The following is a 19,010-nucleotide window of genomic DNA, read 5'->3' as shown; positions in this document are numbered from 1 at the left end:
GCTTGAAACCCCATCACATAAATTTGCGTAGGACGCAGCACTATAAACTATGAGTTTTAAGTGCCTAAGGTCATCTAAAACCGGGAACTTCAAAACACACTCCTGCATTTTTAGTTTAGCCAACACTTTATTTGCTCTTATTATGTCTTCCACTTTGGGATCATTCATTTTTGTACTCAACTCTAAGACATCAAAACTCATGTCCGGTCTAGTCTGTCTACCTAACCAGTTCAATTGCCCAATTAAACTTCGCAGTTGCTCTTTTTCTATCTTTGAAACCATTACGTCTTTTTGTGAAACCCAGGCACGACTAATTGCTATTGAGCTAATGCTTTCCAAATAAGATTGCTGACGTAAAGTTGCCCCTAACTTAGTCTGTCCAATTTCCAGTCCAATATATTTAAATGCACCGGAAGCCTGACTTCCAACCGTGAATTCTTTCTTCAAACCAGAGATTACAATAGCTTCAAAATCACTAGTCCCACCCCACAGAAAATCATCGACATGCATCATAAAAATGCCAGAAAGATTTCCTTTATAGTGCCAGTAAAACATTGCAGGATTTCCTTTCAACTGGCAACAGCTTAGCTTTAACAAAACTGACCTTTCCAAAAAAATACCAGACTCTAGATGCATCATTTAATCCATATACACATTTGTTCAACTTCCAGAGTACCCCTTCTGTGTTAGATGCTTCTTTAGGAGAACGGAGAAAAATGTCTCTCTGGAGCTGATGCCCCTGCAAAAAGGTAGCTTTTATAGCTATAGATTTGCATTTCCACGCCTTTGTGGCTAATAGAGCCAAGAAGATCTTTAAAATAACCTTTCCTGCTGCAGGTGAATCTACCCTTAAATCCTGATCTTCTAAGTTTTCTTCAAATCCCCTTGCCACAAGCCTGGCCTATCCTTATAAGTTCCATCCGGAAGAACCTTTTCCCTGCAAATCCATCTGTGGGATAGAGCTCTTTGTCCCCTATCCGGTACTTCCGTGTATACCCCAAATTCACTCCAACTATGCAATTCTTGCTGTTTAGCTTCTTTGATAACTTTTTCATCGAATTTATTTGAAGCCACCAAAATCTCACGTGCCTGTGGGCTTCTACTCCTATTAGTATTCGTAGTCTTACTCATGTTCCGAGACCTTGATAAACTACGTCCCTCTCCCGCCTGGTATCTCATTCTGTACTGCTACTGCTTGATCTTTCCCTTCTGCTGTGGGATGTCCTGTCAATAGTTCTCGACCTTTTCCTGTGGACCCGTTCACTATCCAATGTACTATCTGAACTGGCACTGCATTTCTGTGCCCTCCATTTTTGAACTTTGTTTTCCCAATCTATTGTCTTGACTCCTTCCCCTGAATGCTGTACATTCAACCAATGTTTATACTTTCCAGTGGCCTTCCCTGCTCTACTAATAACAGTTGCATCCTTCCATTGACTAGAGCCTTCAGGCAAGTATGTCACTTTTCTACCAACTTTTGGCAGTTTCCCTTTCGGAAAAATGGTCTGTTCTAATTCACCAGAAGTGTTGTGTTCCCCCCACAGAAACCCTGTCTATATCAGTTAATTGGTCCTCATAGTTCTGTAACACATGCGTACCAGATGACTCTGGTTCCTCATCATGTCTGTGTGCTCTGTCTAAATTTGAAAATTTGTAATCTGTACCCATTATCCTTGATGAATGTACCCTAACAGTTTGATTACCATGTTGCAAAATAATTGTTTTGCCATCTATGCCTATGATCTTCTCTGGGCCTTTCCATTCATTAGAATTGTCTCTCTTATAGTAGACCATACCTCCTTGCTTAAAAACGGCATCTGATGGCCGTACGTTATGTCTTAAAGCTCTGCAAATTCTTTCAGAGGCTTCGGCTTCCAAAAAAACTTTTCTACTGCTATGTAATGCATTTAAATGTTCAGCAAAATCAGAGCTAATTGTAGTCCCCTCCCAAGCTGGAGGCTGGTCATCCAAAATGGACGGAATTTTAGGATTTCTACCAAACACTAATTGATAAGGACTATAGCCCCCAACTATCTGCAATGAATTCTTTGCATGTACTGCCCATGCTAAAGCTGAATTTAGCCTGCAATTTGGTCGATCTGCCAAACTTTTCCAAAGCATGTCATCGATGACAGCATGATTTCTTTCACAGACACCATTACCAAATGGGCTTTCTGCAGCCGTATTCATAACTCTGATATTCATGTTTTCACACATATCCCTAAACTCATCATTAGCAAATTCTCCCCCATTGTCCGTAAGGAATTTTGCCGGTGGACCCATTCCTGTCCCTATCCATTTTTCCACGATTTGATCCAGAATTACTCTCTTTTCTTTACTTCGTACAATCGTTGATTGACTAAATGTGGTTGCTAAATCTACAAAATGCAAAATAAATATATTATTTGTTTTATCTTAGATCTTAAGGTCCATGGCCACATGTCTTTAAAATCCCTGGCCAAAGGTAGGGTTACTATCGGTCATGCTGGTGTCCTTCTGTACTTCCTACAAACTTCACAGCAGTCACTAACCTGTTCTATCAGTTTAGTATAGTCGTCATCCCTTACCCCTGCATCCTTTAATAAATTTTTCTGCCTCCGAGGAGACGGATGTGCAAATTGCCTATGCAGTTTTAATACCACAAGCTTTTTATCAGCTAAAGTCCCATTTTCAACTGCCATTAACACATCCTTAACCACTCTACTTGAAATATTATTTGTCAGTAATGGAATACAATAGTGTCCCGACTGTGTAAATTGTAAGTCCACCGTCTTTCCAAAAACTGTTGCCTTATCCTGTTCCATGTGTGCTTTCTTCATCGACGGTCTGCTCAGAAGCAAAGGTATCTCACTTGATACAACATCCGTGCTAATGAAATGATTCACTGCGGCAATATTGCAAGGGATCACCACTCTTTTCAGCGACTTCAGTATATTATCATGCCCAAACCTGAAACTTGTGGAACTTTCAAATTCCTTAACCTTGTTACGATTTTCAGCATTCAGAGAGTCCAGGTAACATTTTAACCAGTCAATTCCACACACAGTAGATGAGCAGCCACTGTCCAATACAGCACAGTTGAAGGATTCTGCAACCAACGCCCTCATTACCGGCGTAAAACTGCTTGTCAATAGGACAATGCCTTCTTTCTGGTCACTATCTTTTTCCTCTTCTGACTCTTCCGTGTCATGTGTCGCTTCAAACACTATCATAACGAGTTGGACAGTTGAAAGCATAATGGTATTGAGAGTCACATCGAAAACATCGATTTATCATGCCCCGTGCATTTCTGGGGTTCATCTTCCTATTGTAGGTTCTAACTGGGCTTCTGTCTTCATAATTTCCTTGTCTCGGTCTCCTTCTATAGTCTTGAGCCCTGTTCGTAGCCATACGATTTCGCCATCCTGTTAGTAGTGTATCTTCCATATTCTGCCTTATTGCAGGCTGACCTATTTGGGTCATCAGAGCCATCGAAATCGAATGTTTCCCCAGAAACCTTTGTAAAGCTTTTGTCATCTGTTCGAATAAGGTATCCTTATCAGTAAACTGAACTCCTGTCAAAACCAGGAGCCTATCCATGTTGCTCACTCTAGCACAGTCAAGTAACTTAAAGGCCAACACAGACTGTGGAAATTCCAGGTTGTGTTTCTGCAGCCTTTGATATAGTCTGCCAAATTCCATTATATAGTCTTCCATGGAGATATCCTCCATTTTCCAGAACTTATCAAAATCTAACCATGCTTCATACGCACTTAACAAGTCATCTTTCTTATAAATCTTATCCGTATAATGTAATAAAGTCTCCAGACCTTCTGAGTCTAACTCTTCCAATTCCAGCTCAGAAAGCACTTTGTTTCGGATTTTACTGCCATATGGTAGAGAAAGAGCCAATGCCATACCTTGTTTTCTCTTTCCCAAAGCAGTTACTTTAGTCCACATAACTACTGCACTTCTCCATTGGCCGTACGATTCCCTTTCAGAAAATAAGGGAGGATAGTCATATCCAGCCATCTTTATCCTCGGTTCAGCCATATATCCCTTTTTTTTTCTTCGTTTCTCACTCACTCCTTGGTTTGATCTGGAAAAGTTGTATCTTTCAACCCTTCACATTTACACAGCGACCATCCTCTGCTACCAATTGTTAGACGTTTTAGTTGCTGTGATATGAAGAGTCTAAAGTTCTGTTTCTTTTTCACAAACACACATTTATTTCATTCCAACAGCCTTTGCACAAAACTCTCACTATACATCACCCGACAGAGGCCACCTGAAGCCCCTTTACATATCAGTGTCAATTAATGGATACTTAACATAAATGAGACAACTAATTGCAATATCTCTTAACCCATTACTTAACATGGGATTGGGGGGGCGGGGTGGAGGTGGGGGAGTGGGGGGGAGCTTTGTAGACAGTTGTTTCCGGGCGCCTTCCGCCCTTATCCTTCCAGTGGCAGAGGTGGCAGGTTTGGGAGATTCCCGTCGAAGGAGCCTTGGCGAGTCGCCAAAATGCGTCACGTCGCTGGTGGCTTCTCTCGTTTCCAACTCCCCGATGCAAAGGATGTCAGCTGATCAGGAAGGCTGTCCCATTCTGAGGGGGGAGGAGGGTAGGCAGGGCAAGATGCAAGGTGAGAGAGTAGGTAGCTTGATCATCGTAAGTGAGGCGCGGAGGGGGTGGCTTCAACCAGGCCTGTGGGGTTACCGTCAATCGGTTGGGGAGAGGGAGGGGGACATGCGGAGGAGCGACCGGTCGCTAAGCGGGCAACACTCCAGTCCCGGAGTCGCAGTGTTTTGCGCTTCGAAAGCACTCCAGAGTCTACAGAGCAAATCCTGAGCTTTCGATACCCCAGTGAAGTATTGCGCACCATTGAACGTTCCGCAAAACTGAGGCTCTCTCAGGTGACAGCAGAAGATTCCATGACTGCTGTGAGGGGAAAGGAGTTCTCCTAGTCTTTTGGGATGGGGCCAATATTTATTCCTCAACCAACATCACTAAAAACATTACCTGGTCTTTTCTCATGATGGATGCCACATTTTTCGACATTATTCCACGTCCCACAAGTATAAGCACATAGGCCTAGCCTCAGACGTACACAAAACTATCAGCAACTGTCATTAAGAACCCATCTGGTTCACTAATGTCCCTTTACGGAGGGAAGTCTGTCGTCCTTACCCGGCCTGGACTACCCGTGATTCCACAGCAATGTGGTTGACCTAATTAAAAAATATATAAATTTAGAGTATCCAATTAATTTTTTCCAATTAAGGGGCAATTTAGTGTGGCCAATCCACCTACCCTGCACATCTTTGGGTTGTGGGGGTGGAACCCACGCAGACACGGGGAGAACGTGCAAACTCAACACGGACAGTGACCCAGAATCGAACCTGGGACCTCGGTCCCGTGAGGCAACAGGGCTAACCCACTGCGCCACCGTGCTGCCTCAATCTTTCCTTATTAACATCCATAAGTTAAAAGACCTTTTTAAACACAGAGATCAGGTTTAAATTCACCACTGAGAGCAGTTATCACTTTTAAACTCGCAAATGATGAAACGAAACTAAAATAAACCCTGTAGCCGACAGCCCAAAGCGAAAGTAAAACAGACAGACAGCCCAGCTCCACCCACTCTCTGACATCACTGCAGCCATCTCATAAACACCCATTTCTTAAAGGGTAATTAGGAGTGTGGCCTAGTTGGGAAAACTACCCCGCGCATCCCCCTCCTCTCAAGCAGAAACATCCTGGATCAGGCAGGCTCGGCAGAGCACCGAGTGAACGATGCACAACCAGGCGTGTCGTCTTATGTTATGAGCTGAGCCCCCCCCCCCCCCACCCACCCATCCGTCAACTGGAATAGATGTAAAAGACCCCTCCAGGGGTTTGCCATTTCGAAGATGATCCTGTCATGAACACCTCGCTGCCTCACGGCGCCTAGGTCCCAGGTTCAATCCCGGCCCTGGGTCACTGTCCGTGGGCGGCAGATTTTTAAAAAAATTAAAATTCATTCACGGGATGTAGGTGTCGCTGTCTGACCCGGCATTTATTGCCCAGCCCTCATTGCTCCTCAAAATAGGTCAACCACGGGCAGCACTGTGGGTTAGCACTGCTGCCTCACGGCGCCGAGGTGCCAGTTTCGATACCGGCTCTGGGTCACTGTCCGTGTGGAGTTTGCACATTCTCCCCGTGTCTGCGTGGGATTCACCCCCACAAACCAAAGATGTGCAGGGTAGGTGGATTGGCCACGCTAAATTGCCCCTTAATTGGAAAAAATGAATTGGGCACTCTAAATTTATTTGTAAAAAATGAACACATTGTTGGGATCTTGCTCTGCGTAGGTTTTCCTGTGTTGGAACTGTGACAGTGCATTTGCTTAGCTCCGAACCTTATCCGACATCCAGGACTGGATGAGCAGAAAGTCAGAAAGTTCCTCCAATGGAATATTGGGAAGACTGAAGTCATTGTTTCCGGTTCCCGTTCCAAACTCCGTGTCCATAGCGACCGACGCCATCCCTCTCCTTGGCGACAGGCCGAGCCAGTCTCAACCTCGGTGTCACATTCCACGACTCTCCCCCCCCCCCTCCCCAAGATGAGGTTCCGACCCCATGCCTGCGCCACTGCTGAGGCCGCTCCGTTACCACCTCCGCAATGGTGCCCGGCTCCACTCCCCCCCCCCCCCCCCCCCTCAATCCATGCTCAGCTGCTGCCGAGACCCTCGGCCACGCCTCCTCAGCTCTCTGGGGTGGAGAGTACCAAAGCTTCATCAACCTCCGAGTGCAGGCATTCTGCCTCACCTCCATCCTAATTGGCCTGCTCCCTTATCCTGAGCAGCTGACCCGGTGTTGCCCAACTGAAATGGCGAACCGTAAAAATCCTACAAATTAGGAGCAGGATTAAGGCTACGGGGTGCGTGCGGCATGTCGGCACAGTGCCGCTTCACAGCACCAGGGACCCGGGTTCGATTCCGGCCTCGGGTGACTGGCTGTGTGGAGTTTGCATGTTCTCCCCGTGTCTGCGTGGGTTTCCTCCGGGTGCTCAAGTTTCCTCCCGCAATCCAAAGATGTAAAGGTTAGGGGCATTGGCTATGATAAAAATTGCCTCTTAAGTGTCCAGGGATGTGCAGGTTAGGTGGGGTTATGGGGGATAGAGTGCACTAGTGGGGCCTAGGAAGGGTGCTCTTTCAGAACACCCAGATCCCTCAGCACTTCCGAATTCTGCAGCCATTCTCCACTTGAGGATTACTCTGCTTTTTTATTCTTCCTGCCAAAGGGAACGGCTTCACATTTTCCGACATTATACTCCATCTGCCACCCCAGGTGTAATGATTTAGGCCAGGCCTTTGAGATTGACCTATTAGAAGACGAGTTACCTGATTAGTGACCCAATCACAGAACCCTTTTCTGTGTCAATAACAGGGAGTGTCAGATCCTCTGCACTCCCGGTGTAGACAGCAGGCTGAATGGTCATGGTTGTTCAGCTGTTGGGTTTGTAAATAAAAGGAATTCTGGCGACGGGACCTCTGCCTCCGTGGACTTCCGACGAGGAAAACGGAACGACCCGAAGAAACTGGCTTGTCAGCAGCTGCCGCATATTGAGGGTAAGCCACTGACAGGCAAAATGCCTTTATTCAGAAAGTTGGACTCTTTTGACCCTGCTGTGGAAGACTGGGCCCAATATGTAGAGCGGATGAAGTACTTCTTTAGAGGAAACGATATAATTCTGGATGAAAAGCAACGGATCATTCTGCTGACCGCGTGTGAGCCAGCCACCTTTCCCTTTATGCGCAGTCTCACTTTTCCCGAGGCATCGGATACGAACACTTTCCAGGAATTGACGGACTTAGTAAAAGAGTGTTAAGTAATGCGTTAAGAGACATTGCAATTAGTTGTCTCATTTATGTTAAGTATCCATTAATTGACACTGATATGTAAAGGGGCTTCAGGTGGCCTCTGTCGGGTGATGTATAGTGAGAGTTTTGTGCAAAGGCTGTTGGAATGAAATAAATGTGTGTTTGTGAAAAAGGAACAGAACTTTAGACTCTTCATATCACAGCAACTAAAACGTCTAACAATTGGTCGCAGAGGATGGTCGCTGTGTAAATGTGAAGGGTTGAAAGATACAACTTTTCCAGATCAGACCAAGGAGTGAGTGAGAAACGAAGAAAAAAAAAGGGATATATGGCTGAACCGAGGATAAAGATGGCTGGATATGACTATCCTCCCTTATTTTCTGAAAGGGAATCGTACGGCCAATGGAGAAGTGCAGTAGTTACGTGGACTAAGGTAACTGCTTTGGGAAAGAGAAAACAAGGTATGGCATTGGCTCTTTCTCTACCATATGGCAGCAAAATCCGAAACAAAGTGCTTTCTGAGCTGGAATTGGAAGAGTTAGACTCAGAAGGTCTGGAGACTTTATTACATTATATGGATAAGATTTATAAGAAAGATGACTTGTTAAGTGCGTATGAAGCATGGTCGGATTTTGATAAGTTCCGGAAAATGGAGGATATCTCCATGGAAGACTATATAATGGAATTTGGCAGACTATATAAAAGGCTGCAGAAATACAACCTGGAATTTCCACAATCTGTGTTGGCCTTTAAATTACTTGACTGTGCTAGAGTGAGCAACATGGATAGGTTCCTGGTTTTGACAGGAGTTCAGTTTACTGATAAGGATACCTTATTCGAACAGATGACAAAAGTTTTACAAAAGTTTCTGGGGAAACATTCGATTTCGATGGCTCTGATGACCCAAATAGGTCAGCCTGCAATAAGGCAGAATATGGAAGATACACTACTAACAGGATGGCGAAATCGTATGGCTACGAACAGGGCTCAAGACTATAGAAGGAGACCGAGACAAGGAAATTATGAAGACAGAAACCCAGTTAGAACCTACAATAGGAAGTTGAACCCCAGAAATGCACAGGGCATGATAAATCGATGTTTTCGATGTGACTCCCAATACCATTATGCTTTCAACTGTCCAACTCGTTATGATAACGTGTTTGAAGCGACATATGACACGGAAGAGTCAGAAGAGGACAAAGATAGTGACCAGAAAGAAGGCATTGTCCTATTGACAAGCAGTTTTACGCCAGTAATGAGGGTGTTGGTTGCAGAATCCTTCAACTGTGCTGTATTTGACAGTGGCTGCTCATCTACTATGTGTGGAATTGACTGGTTAAAATGTTACCTGGACTCTTTGAATGCTGAAAATCGTAACAAGGTTAAGGAATTTGAAGGTTCCACAAGTTTCAGGTTTGGGAATGATAATACTCTGAAGTCGCTGAAAAGAGTGGTGATCCCTTGCAATATTGCCGGTGTGAATCATTTCATTAGCACGGATGTTGTATCAAGTGAGATACCTTTGCTTCTGAGCAGACCGTCGATGAAGAAAGCACACATGAAACTGGATATGGAACAGGATAAGGCAACAGTTTTTTGAAAGACGGTGGACTTACAATTTACACAGTCGGGACACTATTGTATTCCATTACTGACAAATAATATTTCAAGTAGAGTGGTTAAGGATGTGTTAATGGCAGTTGAAAATGGGACTTTAGCTGATAAAAAGCTGATTAAAACTGCATAGGCAATTTGCACATCCGTCTCCTCGGAGGCTGAAAAATGTATTAAAGGATGCAGGGGTAAGGGATGACGACTATACTAAACTGATAGACCAGGTTAGTGACCGCTGTGAAGTTTGTAGGAAGTACAGAAGGACACCAGCACGACCGATAGTAACCCTACCTTTGGCCAGGGATTTTAACGACATTGTGGCCATGGACCTTAACATCTGGGATAAAGCAAATAATATATTTATTTTGCAGATTCAGCAACCAGATTTAGTCAATAAACAATTGTACGAAGTAAAGAAAAGAGAGTAATTCTGGATCAAATCATGGAAAAATTGATAGGGACAGGAATGGGTCCACCGGCAAAATTCCTTATGGACAATGGAGGAGAATTTGCTAATGATGAGTTTAGGGATATGTGTGAAAACATGAATATCAGAGTTATGAATACGGCTGCAGAAAGCCCATTTGGTAATGGTGTCTGTGAAAGAAATCATGCGGTCATCGATGACATGCTTTGGAAAAGTTTGGCAGATCGACCAAATTGCAGGCTAAATTCAGCTTTAGCATGGGCAGTACATGCAAAGAATTCCTTGTAGATGGTTGGGGGCTATAGTCCTTATCAATTAGTGTTTGGTAGAAATCCTAAAATTCCGTCCATTTTGGATGACCAGCCTCCAGCTTGGGAGGGGACTACAATTAGCTCTGGTTTTGCTGAACATTTAAATGCATTATATAGCAGTAGAAAAGTTCTTTTGGAAGCAGAAGTTTCTGAAAGAATTCACAGAGGTTTAAGACATAACATACGGCCATCAGATGCCATTTTTCAGCAAGGAGGCATGGTATACTATAAGAGAGACAATTCTAATGAATGGAAAGTCCCAGGGAACATCAAAGGCATAGATGGCAAAACAATTATTTTGCAACATGGTAATCAAACTGTTAGGGACCATTCATCAAGGATAATGGGTACAGATTACAAATTTTCAAATTTAGACAGAGCAGACAGACATGATGAGGAACCAGAGTCATCTGGTACGCATGTGTTACAGAACTATGAGGACCAATTAACTGATATAGACAGGGTTTCTGTGGAGGAACACAACACTTCTGGTAAATTACAACAGGCCATTTTTCTAGAAAGGGCAACAGCCAAAAGTTGGTACAAAAGTGACATACTTGCCTGAAGGGTCTAGTCAATGGAAGGATGCAACTGTTATTAGTAGAGCAGGGAAAGCCACTGGAAAGTATAAACATTGGTTGAATGTACAGCATTCAGGGGAAGGAGTCAAGACAATGGATTGGGAAAACGAAGTTCAAAAATGGAGGGCACAGAAATGCAGTGCCAGTTCAGATAGTACATCGGATAGTGAACGGGTCCGCAGGAAAAGGTCGAGAACTATTGACAGGACATCCCACAGCAGAAGGGAAAGATCAAGCAGTAGCAGTACAGAACGAGATACCAGGCAGGAGAGGGGACGTAGGTTATCAAGGTCTCGGAACATGAGTAAGACTACGAATACTAATAGGAGTAGAAGCCCACATGCACGTGAGATTTTGGTGGCTTCAAATAAATTAGATGAAAAAGTTATCAAAGAAGCTAAACAGCAAGAATTGCATAGTTGGAGTGAATTTGGGGTATACACGGAAGTACCGGATAGGGGACAAAGAGCTCTATCCCACAGATGGATTTGCAGGGAAAAGGTTCTTCCGGATGGAACTTATAAGGCAACGGCCAGGCTTGTGGCAAGGGGATTTGAAGAAAACTTAGAAGATCAGGATTTAAGGGTAGATTCACCTACAGCAGGAAAGGTTATTTTAAAGATCTTCTTGGCTCTTTAGATATAAAAGCTGCCTTTTTGCAGGGGCACCAGCTCCAGAGAGACATTTTTCTCTGTCCTCCTAAAGAAGCAGCTAACATAGAATGGGTACTCTGGAAGTTGAACAAATGTGTATATCGATTAAATGATGCATCTAGAGTCTGGTATTTTCGGTAAGATCAGTTTTGTTAAAGTTAGGCTGTTGCCAGTTGAAAGCAGATCCTGCAATGTTTTACTGGCACTGTAAAGGAAATCTTTCTGGCATTTTTATAATGCATGTCGATGATTTTTTGTGGGGTGGGTCTAGTGATTTTGAAGCTATTGTAATCTCTGGTTTAAGGAAAGAATTCAGGGTTGGAAGTCAGGCTTCCGGTGCATTTAAATATATTGGACTGGAAATTGGACAGACTAAGTTAGGGGCAACTTTACATCAGCAATCTTATTTGGAAAGCATTAGCTCAATAGCAATTAGTCGTGGCTGAGTTTCACAAAAAGACGCAATGGTTTCAAAGATAGAAAAAGAGCAACTGCGAAGTTTAATTGGGCAACTGAACTGGCTAGGTAGACAGACTAGACCGGATGTGAGTTTTGATCTCTTAGAGTTGAGTACAAAGATGAATGATCCCAAAGTGGAAGACATAATAAGAGCAAATAAAGCGTTGGCTAAACTAAAAATGCAGGAGTGTGTTTTGAAGTTCCCGGTTTTAGATGACCTTAGGCACTTAAAACTCATAGTTTATAGTGCTGCGTCCTACGCAAATTTATGTGATGGGGTTTCAAGCGCAGGAGGTTTTATAATTTTCCTTTTGGGGAACAATGGTAAATGTTGCCCGCTTGTGTGGGAAACAAAGAAAATAAGGAGAGTGGTAAAAAGCACTTTGGCTGCTGAGACGTTAAGCCTTGTAGAGGCGGTGGATATGGCCTTTTATATAAGTATGATATTGACAGAAATTTTGGGATTAGGGAATTTGGGTAATATACCTATTGAAAGTCACATTGACAATAAATCCCTGTGGGAAAATGTGCACTCTACAAAAAGTGTCAATGAAAAGAGGTTACGGATAGACATCGCAAGTTTGAAGCAGATGTTGGACAGAGGGGAAATAACAAAAATTAAATGGGACTTCCGGTTGCGACGATGCGGACCTAAGCCGCATGTTTCGGCAGCTCCCGCGACAACGGACTTTCGGGCTCTCCAGAGGAGCCCTAACTGAGCTTTTTTGAATTAATTGCGCGTGGGAAGGTGCAGTAAAGTCCCCCCTTACGATTTATGACCGAGATCAGTGGTGGAACGACGAGAAAAGAGGCCCTGGAGCAGAGACCAAAACGAGGGGAAAAAAGCAAGATGGCGGAGGGCGGAGAGCGAGCAGCGTTGGGGCCAGACCAGCAGGAGTTCCTCAAGCGATGTGTGGAGGAGCTGGAAAAGGAGGTGCTGGCGCCAATGCTGTTGCCGATCGAGGGGCTGAAGGAGACCCAGAAGACCCAGGCGGTGGAGCTTCGCGAGGTGAACGATAAAGTGAATACCAACGAGGACGAGATCCTGGGCCTGGCGGTAAAAATGGAGGCGCACGAGGCGGTGCACAGGAGGTGGGCCGAGAGAATTGAGGTCCTGGAGAACAGGTCGAGGAGGAAGACCCTCCGGATTATGGGTCTTCCCGAAGGAGTGGAGGGAGCTGATGCCGGGGAGTACGTGAGTACGATGCTCCATTCGCTGATGGGTGCGGAGGCCTCTCCGAGTCCCCTGGAGCTGGAAGGGGCCCACCGGGTCCTGGCGAGGAGACCCAAGGCTGATGAGCCGCCATAGGCGATAGTGGCAAGGTTCCATCGCTTCACGGACAAAGAATGTGTGCTGGGATGGGCCAAGAAGGTGCGGAGCAGTAGATGGGAGAACGCGGTGATCCGAGTTTACCAGGATTGGAGCGCGGAGGTGACAAGGAGGAGAGCTGGCTTCAGCCGGGCCAAGGCGGTGCTGCATAAAAAAAGAGTCAGGTTCGGCATGCTGCAGCCTGCGCGACTGTGGGTCACTTATCAGGACCGACACCATTATTTTGAAACGCCAGAAGAGGCTTGGACCTTTATACAGACGGAAAAGCTGGACTCGAACTGAGGGGATGTGGTTGCGGGGGGAGATGTCGGTTGTATATGGGGTTGTATATCTGGGCAAAGAATACTTCATGGGTGGGATGATGGATGGGGATGTGGGTAGAGTTCTGGTTAAAATTCCTAAAATTTCCCTCTTTTCTTTTCTGTAGACGAGATGATGGTGGTGGGGAATGTGGGCGTTGGTGCTGGAGGGAGGGGAGACTCGGGGATGAGGGAACTGGGATAAGGGCCACAACAGGAGCTGCGCCACAGGGGCTGGGGCTGGTTCAGGAAAGCGCGGGCTTTTTCCCGTGCCAAAAAGGGGGGGGGGGGAATGGAGGAAGGTTAGGAGGAGGAGAGACTCCCACACGGGAGAGATCAACGGGAAGGTGGGGGAAGCCGGGGTCAGTAGAAGTCAGCTGACTTACGGAAGTAATATGGGGGGAGCAAAAGAGCTAGATGTAGATCTAGCGGGGTGGGGGGGGGGGGGGGGGGAAGGGGGGAGAGGGGGGGATTTTAGGGTTGCTGCTGCACTGTCCGAGGGGGAACTTAAAATGGAAGAGGTGGTCGGGACAGGGGTTTCCCGCCTGGGGGACTGGAGGGTGCAGGAGGCGCGAGCACGAGATTGGCCTAAGATAGGAGATGGCTAGTCGGCGGGGGAGGGGGGTGGGTAACCCCCCAATCCAGCTGATCACGTGGAATGTGAGAGGCCTAAATGGGCCGGTTAAGAGGGCCCGAGTGTTCGCGCACCTAAAGGGACTGAAAGCAGACGTGGCCGTGCTTCAGGAGACACATCTGAAGGTGGCAGATCAGGCCAGGTTAAGGAAGGGATGAGTAGGACAGGTGTTCCACTCGGGGCTGGATGCGAAGAATATAGGGGTGGCAATACTGGTGGGAAAGCGGGTGTCGTTTGAGGCCAGGAACATAGTAGCGGACGAGGGAGGCAGATACGTGATGGTGAGTGGTAGGTTGCAGGGGACGGAGGTGGTACTGGTGAATGTATATGCCCCGAACTGGGACGATGCTGGATTCATGAAACGGATGTTGGGGCGTATTCCAGACCTGGAGGTAGGGAGCTTGAAAATGGGGGGGGATTTTAATACGGTGCTGGACCCAGCATTAGATCGCGCTAGATCTTGGACGGGGAAGAGGCCGGCTGCGGCCAAGGTGCTCAGGGGGTTCATGGACCAGATGGGGGGAGTAGATCCGTGGAGATTTGCCAGGCCTTTGGCCAGAGAATTTTCTTTTTTCTCCCACGTCCATAAGGCCTACTCCCGGATAGATTTTTTTGTTCTGGGCAGGACACTGATCCCGAAAGAGGAGGGAACGGAGTATTCGGCCATAGCCATTTCAGGCCATGCACCACATTGGGTGGAGCTAGAGCTGGGGGAGGAGAGGGACCAACGCCTGTTGTGGAGGTTCATGTGGGACTGCTGGCAGACGAGTAAGTGTGCGGGAGGGTGTGGGGGTGTATCGAAAGGTATCTGGAGGCCAACGACAACAGGGAGGTGCAGGTGGGAGTAGTATGGGAGGCGCTGAAGGTGGTGGTCAGGGGAGAGTTAATCTCCATCAGGACTCATAGGGTGAAGAGAGAGGGCAGGGAAAGGGAGAGGTTAGTGGGGGAGATTTTAAGGGTGGACAGGAGCTATGCAGAGGCTTCAGATGAGGGACTACTCAAGGAGAGACGAAGTCTCCAGACGGAGTTCGACCTGTTGACCACAGGGAAGGCAGAGGCACAGTGGAGGAAGGCACAGGGGGCGATATATGAATATGGGGAGAAGGCGAGTCGGATGCTGGCACATCAGTTCCGTAAGAGGATGGCAGCGAGGTAAATAGGCGGAATCAAAGATGGCAGGGGAACTACGGTGCGGAGTGCGGGGAAAGTGAATGAGGCTTTTAAGGCCTTTTATGAGGAGCTGTATAGGTCCCAGCCCCCAGGGAAAAAGAGGGGATGTGGCGATTCTTGGACCAATTGAGGTTCCCAAGGGTGGAGGAGCAGGAGGTTTGGGGGCGCCAATTGGGGTGGAGGAGCTGGTCAAAGAACTGGGGAGTATGCAGGCAGGGAAGGCCGGATGGGTTCCCGGTGGAGTTTTACAGGAAGTATGTAGACCTGTTAGCCCCGTTGCTGGTAAGGACCTTCAATGAAGTAAGGGAGGGGGGGACCCTGCCCCCGACAATGTCGGAGGCGACAATCGCTTTGATCTTGAAGCGGGATAAGGACCCACTGCAATGTGGGTCATACAGACCGATCTCACTCCTTAACGTAGATGCTAAGTTGCTGGCAAAACTGTTGGCCATGAGGATTGAGGACTGTGTCCCGGGAGTGATTCATGAGGACCAGACGGGATTCGTAAAGGGTAGGCAGTTAAACACTAATGTGCGAAGGCTCCTAAATGTGATAATGATGCCATCGGTGGAGGGAGAAGGGGAGATAGTGACAGCCATGGACGCGGAGAAGGCCTTTGAGTGTAGAGTGGGAGTATCTCTGGGAAGTGTTGAGGAGGTTTGGGTTCGGGGGAGGGTTTATTTGTTGGGTTAAGCTCCTGTATAAAGCACCGGTGGCGAGTGTGGTCACGAACCGGTCGAGGTTGGAGTATTTCTGGCTGTATCGAGGGACGAGGCAGGGGTGCCCCCTGTCATCTCTGCTGTTCGCATTAGCAATTGAACCTTTGGCCATGGCGTTAAGGGAGTCGGGGAAATGGAAGGGGGTGGTTCGAGGGGGAGAGGAACATCGAGTGTCGCTGTAAGCAGACGACCTGTTGCTGTATGTGACGGATCCAGTGGAGGGGATGGTTGAGGTAATGCAGACCCTACGGGAGTTTGGAGACTTTTCAGGCTATAAGCTCAATGTGGGAAAGAGTGAGCTCTTTATGATCCAGCCGGGGGACCAGGGAAGAGGGATAGAGGACCTACCGTTGAGGAGGGCAGAAAGGAGCTTTCGATACTTGGGGATTCAGGTAGCTAGGAGCTGGGGGGCACTGCACAAACTTAATTTGACGCGGTTGGTGGAACAGATGGAGGAGGATTTTAAAAGGTGGAACATGTTGCCACTCTCGCTGGCGGGTAGGGTACAGTCGGTTAAAATGGTGGTCCTCCCGAGGTTTCTTTTTGTATTCCAATGCCTCCCAATTGTGATTACTAAGGCCTTCTTTAAGAGGGTAAGCAGGAGCATCGTGGGATTTGTGTGGGCGAGCAAGACCCCGAGGGTAAGGAAGGGGGTTCCTGGAGCGTAGCAGAGATAGAGGAGGGTTGGCGCTGCTGAATTTGGGTGGTTACTATTGGGCAGCCAACGTGGCAATGATCCGTAAGTGGGTGATGGAGGGAGAGGGGGTGGCATGGAAAAGGTTGGAGATGGCGTCCTGCAAAGGAACGAGCCTGGGGGCGCTGGTGACGGCACCGCTGCCGCTCTCGCTGACTAGGTACACCACGGGACCGGTGGTGGCGGCAAAGCTAAAGATCTGGGGGCAGTGGAGACGGCACAGGGGTGCGATGGGAGCCTCGGTGTGGTCCCCAATCAGAGATAACCATCGGTTTGTCCCAGGAAGGATGGACGGGGGGTTTCAGAGCTGGCATCGGGCAGGGATAAGAAGATTGGGGGACCTGTTCATTGACGGGACGTTTGCGAGCCTAGGGGCGCTGGAGGAGAAGTTTGGGCTACCCCCGGGAAACGCTTTCAGGTACATGCAGGTGAGGGCGTTTGTGAGGCGGCAGGTGAGGGAATTTCCGCTACTCCCGGCACAGGGGATTCAAGATAGGGTGATTTCGGGCGTATGGGTTGGAGAGGGCAAGGTGTCGGCGATATACCAGGAGATGAAAGAAGAGGGGGGAGGCTTTGGTAGAGGAGCTGAAGGGTAAATGGGAGGAGGAGTTGGGGGAGGAGATTGAGGAGGGGCTATGGGCTGATGCCCTGAGTAGGGTTAATTCCTCTTCCTCGTGTGCCAGGCTTAGCCTGATACAATTTAAGATGGTTCATAGAGCGCATATGACGGGGGCGAGGCTGAGTAGGTTCTTTGGGGTGGAGGACAGATGTGGGAGGTGCTCAGGAAGTCCGGCGAACCATGTCCATATGTTTTGTTCATGCCGGGCACTGGAGGGGTTCTGGAGAGGAGTGGAGGGAGCAATATCTCAGGTGGTGAAAGTCCGGGTCAAGCCAAGCTGGGGACTAGCACTATTTGGAGTAGTGGACGGGCCGGGAGTGCAGGAGGTGAAAGAGGCCGGCATTCTGGCCTTTGCGTCCCTAGTAGCCCGGCGAAGGATCTTGCTAATGTGAAAGGAGGTGAAGCCCCCCAGCGTGGAGGCCTGGATAAATGATATGGCTGGGTTTATCAAGCTGGAAAGGATAAAGTTTGCCTTGAGAGTGTCTGCGCAGGGGTTCTCCAGGCAGTGGCAACCGTTCCTAGACCATCTCGCGGAGCGTTAGATGAAGGTCGGTCAGCAGCAGCAGCAGCCCGCGGGGGGGAGGGGGGGAGGGGAGGGGACACCGTTCGTGGGGGAGGGGGGAGGGGAGGGAGGGGGGAGGGGGGTTTCTTTGGGGGCCATTTGAGCAAGAAAACACATGAATGATCCGGAAACTGACATGTACGGGATGAACCCAATGTACAAAGTTCTGTATCTTATTGACTTGCCATGTTCATGTCTTGCCAGGCGAGTTCTCTTTTCTTTGTTACGGGGGGAGGGTTTTGTTTGTAAGGTGGAAAATATTGTTGAAAAATTCTGAATAAAAACATATTTTTTTAAAAATAAAAAATTAAATGGGTCAAGAGGAGCTATCAACTGTCAGACTGTTTTACGAAAAGAGGGGCGAGATCACAGAAACTTTTGGATATTGTTAATGAAGGGCGCTTGTTTCTGTGACTGTTTTTTTTTCTTTCTCGTCCAAACAAAAAAAAAGGGGGGAAACCATGGGCGAGATTCTCCGACCCCCCGCCGGGTCGGAGAATCGCCGGGGGCTGGTGTGAATCCCGCCCCCGCTGGTTGCCGAATTCTCCACCACCGGATATTCAGCGGGGGCGGGAATCGCGCTGCGCCGGTTGGCGGGCCCCCCCCGCGATTCTCCGGCCTGGATGGGCCGAAGTCCCGCCGCTAAAATGCCTGTCCCGCCGGCGTAGATTAAACCAACTACCTTACCGGTGGGACAAGGCGGCGTGGGTGGGCTCCGGGGTCCTGGGGGGGGCGCGGGGCGATCTGGCCCCGGGGGGTGCCCCCACGATGGCCTGGCCCGCGATCGGGGCCCACCGATCCGCGGGCGGGCCTGTGCCATGGGGGCACTCTTTCCCTTCCGCCTTCGCCACGGTCTTTACCATGGTGGAGGCGGAAGAGACTCCCTCCACTGCGCATGTGCGGGAATGCCGTCAGCGGCCGCTGACGCTCCCGCGCATGCGCCGCCCGGAGATGTCATTTGCGCGCCAGCAGGCGGGGCACCAAAGGCCTTGTCCGCCAGCTGGCGGGGCATAAATTCGTCCGGCGCGGACCTAGCCCCTTAAGGTTGGGGCTCGGCCCCCAACATTCCGCACCTTTGGGGCGGCGCGATGCCC

Source organism: Scyliorhinus torazame, chromosome 22, assembly GCF_047496885.1.
Source record: "Scyliorhinus torazame isolate Kashiwa2021f chromosome 22, sScyTor2.1, whole genome shotgun sequence".
NCBI classification, from domain to species: Eukaryota; Metazoa; Chordata; class Chondrichthyes; order Carcharhiniformes; family Scyliorhinidae; genus Scyliorhinus; species Scyliorhinus torazame.
Note: the sequence above shows the minus strand (reverse complement) of the source record.